The sequence below is a fragment of the Rattus norvegicus genome, chromosome 10, assembly GCF_021556685.1.
Source record: "Rattus norvegicus strain SHRSP/BbbUtx chromosome 10, alternate assembly SHRSP_T2T, whole genome shotgun sequence".
NCBI classification, from domain to species: Eukaryota; Metazoa; Chordata; class Mammalia; order Rodentia; family Muridae; genus Rattus; species Rattus norvegicus.
Window position 1 is genome coordinate 85,680,777 of NC_141543.1, and position 7,573 is coordinate 85,688,349.

General features: G+C 48.1%; 1 pseudogene; it reads right to left on the bottom strand.

Moving 5' to 3' along the window:
* Positions 1–3,712: 3,712 nt before the first annotated feature.
* On the bottom strand, positions 3,713–7,368 carry LOC148003054 (transmembrane protein 92-like; annotated as a pseudogene).
* Positions 7,369–7,573: the final 205 nt, after the last annotated feature.

Genomic DNA, 7,573 nt, shown 5'->3' on the forward strand with positions numbered 1-7,573 from the left:
TCCAGAGTCAGGCCAAGTACATTGGGATCTGTTCCCAGAGAATACCCTCTCTGTTTTAAATCTCTGGAGACTGAGGCTAGGGACACAAAAGGGGGGAGGTGGGTATGCCTCTTACTGGAACCCCCTTGGGACAGTGCTGACATTTCCCAACAACATTCACACTTCTGCCCTCTTAAGAGAAATTGGTGCTAACTTGGATTTCTGTCCCTCGGCCTCTGCCCAGGGCCCACTGTGTCTGTCTGTGTCCTGAGGGAGACGTCTGTGGTCTTTCATCCCCTGTTGCCTGCCACCTTGCCGCCCTGGAATTATGACTGATGAAAGAGGAGAAGGCCAGACACCCTGTGTAGTTGACAAGAGTGTTCGGTTGGGTGGGCTGGAGAAATGAAGGGAAGTGTCTAGTACCCGTGTCCCTGATGGGCAGAATGGAGCAGGTGCTTATTTCCTGTGAGTGTCTGGCATCCATCCAACCTCCATGTATTGTTGTCTGAGGAGACAGGAGGAGATTTAAGTTGTATTTAGATAACAGAAAGTTTTTCTTGTGCGATGGTTGGCATGTGCTTGGCCCAGATTGGCAGTATTGCAAACTGTGTCGATATTGGAGTAGGAGTGTTGCTTTGACAGTTGGCTTGGAGACCCTTATCCTATCTGGCTTGAAGCTACTATTCAGCTTACTTCAGATGAAGATGAAGAAGTCCTCCATTCCTCTTGCAGTATTCCTGCCTGGGGGCTGCCATATTCCTGCCTTCATGATATGAACTGGACATCTGAACCTGCTACCCAGCCCCAGTGAAATGTCTTTATAGAGGTGCCTTGGTCATGGTGTCTGTTCGCTGAGGTAAAACCCTACTAACAGGGAAGTAGGTACCAGAAGTGGGGTACTGATGTTTTAGACCTGAACATGCCTTTGTCTGGATGAATATGGATTTTAGAGCTTTAAATATCCAAAGCACTGGACTGTTTTAAATGGGGATCAATGGGCCATCCTAGTATTAATATGGAAGAATTTTGTACTGAGAGTGATGTGATTTGTTGAGACTTGGGTCATGAGGTTCCAGTGAAGTATTTCAACATGTGTCTTACATACTGTTTATGTACTGTTTTGGTTTAGAAGAATATGGCTACTTTTGGCCCTTGACCTCAGAGGCTACCTAAGGCTCAGAAGAGACTCAGATAAATTTCTTTGACATAAGAAGTCTCAGCAAAGGCTTTGTTCTTTGGTTATTTCTCCTGAAGACCTTTTTCAATGAGCTTAGCAAGCTGAAAAAGGAAAAATAAAATAAAAAAAAAGGTACACATCAAGTACTAAATGAGCAATAGGAAGTGCTGTGGAGCAGAATTCTGTGATAAAGATTATTCACTTGAATTGACTGTTGACCCTCAGGTAATCCTACCCAGCAAAATGCAGATGTAGGCATGGTGGTACACACCTTTTATCCCAGGAGAAAATGCCCAGAACATGAGTTCAAGCCATCATGGGACAAAGCAGTCTCTCAGTGAAGAAAGGCTTAATCCGAGGGATAATAACACACACCTTTAATATAAGCATTACAGGAGACTGAGCGCAGCAGATCTTTGAGTTCTAGGACAGTCTACAGAGCAAGTTACAGGAAATCAAAGCTTAGGCAGAGAGGGACATGGGAAACAGAACGCTGGGAATAGAATGGGTGACCAGGTCATGGTCATGATCATGCAATGGAACTGAGGCTTGGCACCATGAAGAGAGGATATGGGTGACACCTACTTCAATGTGAGGACTCCAGCACTTAGGAGATGCCAGTAGCATGAGATGATCACAAAAAAGAGCAGTGGTTGTTGATAGGATCAAACTGAGCTTAGAATGCTACAGTGTAGGCTCACCTGTGACACCATGACTTCCCTAAACCCTCAGCAACAGTAGAAACTGAGTGGAACAGACTCACTCAGAGGCCTGGAGAGAGGGCTCAGTGGTTATTAATGCCTGCTACTTGGCAGTACTTAGGTTCAATTCCCAACACCCACATGACAGGACATAACCATCGGAAACACCAGGGGGATCTGTGACCCTCCTACAACACCGATGAATTCACATTTTAAACATGATATTCCAGCCAATGAACTTGAGGAGAGCCACTCTCTCAGGCCAAGCTCTGATTGGAAAGCCCTAGACCATCTTCAATATGGTGGGGGAGAAGGAGGCTGAGGTGTCCCTCCTCCTTTAGAAAGACTCCCACATCAAAACAAACCTGTCTACCCACACTCCCTCCATCACGACTTCTTTTCCCTGCACAGTAACATTTTGTCAGCATCTACTGCTCTCGCTCAGAGCCTGAATGTCCCTGGATTCCCTGTCTTGCCATCTTCTGTGGCAGCCAGAGGATCCCGCACTTGAAGCCAGCCTGCTCTACAGAGTGATCCAGGACAGCCCCCTGCCCTGCCTGCACACCTAAGCAGTGAGGTTCCCTAGTGCTGTCTCTCTTGCAGAGAAACATTAGCCGTCAGCCCCCTGCAGGAACCACAGTAAAGACAACAGTAGATGTCCAGGCCCCTCCAACAGGAACTGTCTCCATTCCCTTCCACAGCCTGTGCACACTCCAAGCTCCAAGATGGCCTCAGTACCTCAGCCTCTGGACAAACCCTTCTTCTCTTTAGGAGTTCACCTTGGGTGGGCTGTAGCTAATGCCTGGAACCCACTCTCAACAGAAGGTACAAGGTGGGGTCAGCCACCCACTACATCCAAGGGATTCTAGGAAAGGAGGTGAAAAGAAGTGTTCCCTAGACCTCACTCCACACATTTCTATTCATGCTTCTCCAGGCTTCTCCCAACTTTACCTTCTCTAGAAGGCGGTTTTCTGAATTGTTACTCCCTAATAGTCCCATGATTAAGCCTTTTCTGGTCTCCTAGGAAATCATGTCACAGGAATAGTGTAGAATTGTATTGTCTTTCCAGTTCATTTCTTTTGAGCCCCCAAGATCCCAGGAAACACAATGTCTAAGCTTTCCTTCACATCTTGGATTCTCCATCCTCCCATCAGGTGCTCAGGGCAGTCAGTCACCTTTGGAAGAAGCTGAAGTGTCCCCTTAGCCTCTGAACTGGTCCCATCAGCACTCAGCAGCCAGACAGAACCTTGGCACCTGTGGTTTTTGCATTGCTATAGAGGTGCAGTGAGATCCTCTCAGCACAGGTATGGATGAAGAAGTCTCAGAGAGGCTGACCAGTTCAGTTTTCACTGTCTTCAGGCACTGACTCGCTTCTCTAGAATGGCAGAGTGAGCTGTCCACTCTAGATTGAAGACCACTGCCAATGACTTCTTTATATCCACTACAGACTCCGTCAATTCTTAAAATTGAACAGCTTTTATTTTGGGACAGAGATTACAGATTCAGGATAGTTCCCATGACAAAAGGGGAGGGTACAGTGGTATACAAAATCAATAAATTAATTCAAAGAACAAATGACAGGATGGGATAGGGAGTCATTCCATGGTCTTTGGCTTCCTCCAAGAAAGAGGTTTGTGTGTGACTTAGCTCAAATGGTTGCATATCGAGTCCCTCTCCTCTGGCCTGTAGGGCGCTCAGGCCTGAGACTGTAGGGAGGAGGTGGTTCTGTGGGCGTTGAGTTTAGGAAAACCTGCAGGAGAAGAGGCACATTTGCTTTATTTGGAGTCTGCTTAAAAAAGGACAAATGTGGTAGGCAGAGCCCTTCCCAGTCCATAGTCCCTCTGCCTGCAAAGCATTATTTCAGCAGGTTGGACAGCCAGCTATGAAACACATTAGGTATGGGGAAAGACCCACCTGACTGTAGGTTGGTAAGGGATCCAAGGAGGTGACCCAAATGCTCTCTAGGGGCGCCATGGAGGGTGCATCTGGAGGAGTCTGATGATCAGCTGCTCTGAGGTCATGGTGTAGTCGTTTGCACTTGGACATCACAAGGCCACAGATGCACAGGAGGACGATAATGACCAATAAGGTGATGAACACGATCCTATGGAGGTGGCCATGGTATTGTCATAAGTGCCAAGGCCATGCTCCCTTGCTCAACCTCCTCCCTCCCTCACCCTCACCCTGTCTCTGGTGAACCCAGCCCTCAGTGAATGATGCCCTGGAGGGGTGAACCTGTGCTTACTTGAGGGGGTCATTTTCAGGATCCAAGATCTTGCTTTCCTGACAGCATTCATTCTCGCAGCATCTGAATCCTTTGGGACAGTGTCTAGTCAGGACGAACAAGCATGGGGAGATACTGATGACATCGCAGCCTCAAAGCAAAGGGTCCCTGCTTCCCTAGATACCTAGGCCCTCAAGTGCAAGTCACCCTTAGTGTGTGGGGGTACAGATCCCTCTGGGGCTCCCTGGGAGGGATTGGGGTATGGACCTGAGACTTGGGTTCACAGTTCTCCATGGCAGTAGTGTGCCCTTGTTCCTCAGGCAGACTGGTCTGCTGAGGATCTTACACGGGAGGCAGGAGTGCGATACTGACCATTTGTCTCCCCCCTCCCACCTATGGAAGGTTGGGAATTAGCAAGAGTTACAGACCTGCAGATCCCATGGTTGGGTAAGGTGACAGGGGCTGTGGTTTCAGCATAGTGATTTTAATTAGGTGTCTGTCACCTTATCCAGGGCCAAATCTGAGCACACACCTAACCCCCCTGCCTTTACTGACATCATCGACAACATCCCATACTTACAGGTCTTCACAGTTATTCACAGTCTGTGGGAGGAAAAAGACAGAGGTCAGAGGTCAAAGCCTGGGAGTTGGGTCTGGGATATTAGAGTGCTTGTTCAGCATGACAATAGTACTTGCTATTTAGTACAGAACTCAAGAGAAGGCAGGACTATCCACGGCTGCACAAGCAAGGTGATGCCATATAGGAAACAAGAAACTATGTCTCAATAAGAACTAAAGCTAGATATAGTATATCGTTTCAGACAGGCCCTCCCTCCAACTACCATGTCCAGGTTCAAAAACAGAAGCCTACCTCTGGCTACCCAAGTGCTAGGCTTAAAATCTTGACTTACCATGGGAGCCCCCTAACAAGTTTGTATTGACACAGGCAAGGGTCTCCTGGCTTGTCCTGGCTAGCCTGGAATTCAGAGATCTACTTGTCTCTGCCTCCATCTTCTGGATTAAAGATGGTCACCCTAACCCTGGCTCCCTCTTGGAAATTGTCCTATGAAGCTTCCCATAGTGGATCCTTAGATTCAGAGACTCCCAGAAAGCAACCTAAGCACCACGTTGCACCTACACCCTTGATTCACTGTCATCTGTCGACACCACTCTGGGAGTTCACTAAACACACTCATGTCCTATCCATCCTCAGGTCCCCATTGCAAACCCTTGCCCTGTATCCTTCAGTATTTTGAGACGCTCAGGGTCTCCATACAGAATCCCATGCTGTCATTAGCAGTACTGTGTAAGCTCTTAATTAGAACTCTCTTCCTCCAGGTATCAAGGCATTGCCCTCTCTGGCTACTTCACTTCAAACCATCACCATGTGTGGTGGTGCATGCCTCCAATCTGAGAACTCCACAGGTTCTAGGGCAGCTAGACATAGACCCTGTGCCAACCAATGAAGACTAGGAAGGCAGCTTTGGCTTTTCTAATGATCCTTACAATAGCCTTTCTCTTGTTAAAGAGAAGAGGAAAGGACAGGTGACAGTCACAGCTGGGTCATCTCCTCTCCATGTTCACAATCCCTGTGTTCTTTGGTAAGGATGGGTACAGTAAGCTGAAGACACAAGGGCCCAGGAACTCATACACATGCTCCTTTCTCTCGCTCTCTCCCTCCTTCTCCCTCCTACTCCATTCTTCCATTCTTCTCTCTCCCTCCCTATCTCTCTCTCTCTCTCTCTCTCTCTCTCTCTCTCTCTCTCTCTCTCTCCCTCTCCCTCTCCTTCTCCTTCTCCCTCTCCCTCTCTCCTCTCCCCAGTTGTCCAAATACCACCGTCTTGTCTTGGACTGTATTTTTTTCAAGACAAGATTTCTCTGTGCACCCCTGGCTGTCCTGGAACAGGCTCTGTAGACCAGGCTGGCCTAGGAGTCAGATCCACCTGCCTCGGCCTCCCCAGTGCAGGGAATAAAGGTGTGTGCTGCTAACACCACTGGGCTCCTCTGCTAACTACATTTAAACAGCAGTTAAAGCAGGCATGGTAGACCCAGCCTCTAACTCCTTTTAATTCCAATGCTGAGAAACCAATGCAGATCTGTGGTAAATTTACACTTAGTACAATCTAAATCGTGACCGCCTATTAAAAAAAAAAAAAAAGACAGGTTTAATTAACTGGATCCGGATTATTCCCTGTCCCACCTTAACCATGTGGTCAGATCAGGATGGTTGGGAGCCTGAATATTAGTAAATATGAATTTATCAGATCTGATTGGTGTTTTGACAACACTTGTACTTGGATCTGGAGAGAGGGTCAAAAACGATGCAGAGGTCCCAGATGGGAAGCATCTTGAACCTGGGTTCACTCATACATGGCCTTGGATGGAGAATTAGGGGCTTCAGACAGCCAATGAGCACTGTTCTGGGGAGCTGACTTGGGAAGTCACTTACCTCAGGCCCACCACCCAGAAGATTATCCACCAAGATTGTAAAGTTAATCCCAGTACTCCAGAGGCAGAGGCAGAGTTGAGGCCATCCTGGACTAACGAGTTCTAGTATATCCTCAGCTAGAGGAACCATGTCTCAAAAAACAAAAGAAACCAAAAGATTGTAGGTTTAAAAGGCTTCTTCTGACCACTTCTCAGGAAAACCTGCCAACCCAAGTCACTTAAAGAGTTTGAAGAGAAAGAGAGCTCCAATCCTGCCTCCCTGAGACCACAGCAGGAGGTCACCCAGCCTAGGCAGCCAAGTTGACTGTGAGATCAAATTCAAACTAATTAGAGAAGTGAGAGAACCTCTACCTCCCTGGTACACAAGCAGATAAGTCAGAGTGAACCAATAAACTACACCTCAATGTCACCAGCCATGCAGTGTCAGGGAAGCAGAGACACCTAATGCAGACAAGCAAGACCTCAGGATCCTCAGCCTGACTCAGAGGCATGCAAAGGCTAAACCGGGGGTCAAAACCCCTCTTCAGGGCTGTGCTTGGGGCCAGTTCCAAGTTAACAACACAGTCCTGCCAAAAGTAGGGGCCCAGGTTTACCCAGGGCCTCCTTGTGGACCCTACTTCCACTTTCCCCAAACAGAGTAGGAAGGAAGTTACCAATGCCTGTGGAAAGGGAATTCCTGTCAAGATAAAGCTGGGACAGGGCTCCAAGGCAAGCCTCTGCCCCCAAAGAGTCCTCCAAAGTCACAGAGTCCTGCTTACCTCATTGGAGCTTACTCCTTGCAAACCGAAAAGTGTTCCGAAGATCACGGTGAGTGCTCCTGGGACCCAGGCATCCTGCATCCTGGCAGGAGGGCCAATGAGCTTAGATGTGTAAGGACCAAGGAACTGGGCAAGACCTTACCAACTTCTCTCCACCTATGGGGGCCAGCAGTGCTGTTGGGCTGGACCAGGTCTTAGAGCCTAGCCAGAGCTCAGGGAAGAGAAGTAGAGAGGAGCTGGCCTTGTTGAGTTTGAGGTTGGAGGAATTGGGAGATTAGCAGAGTTT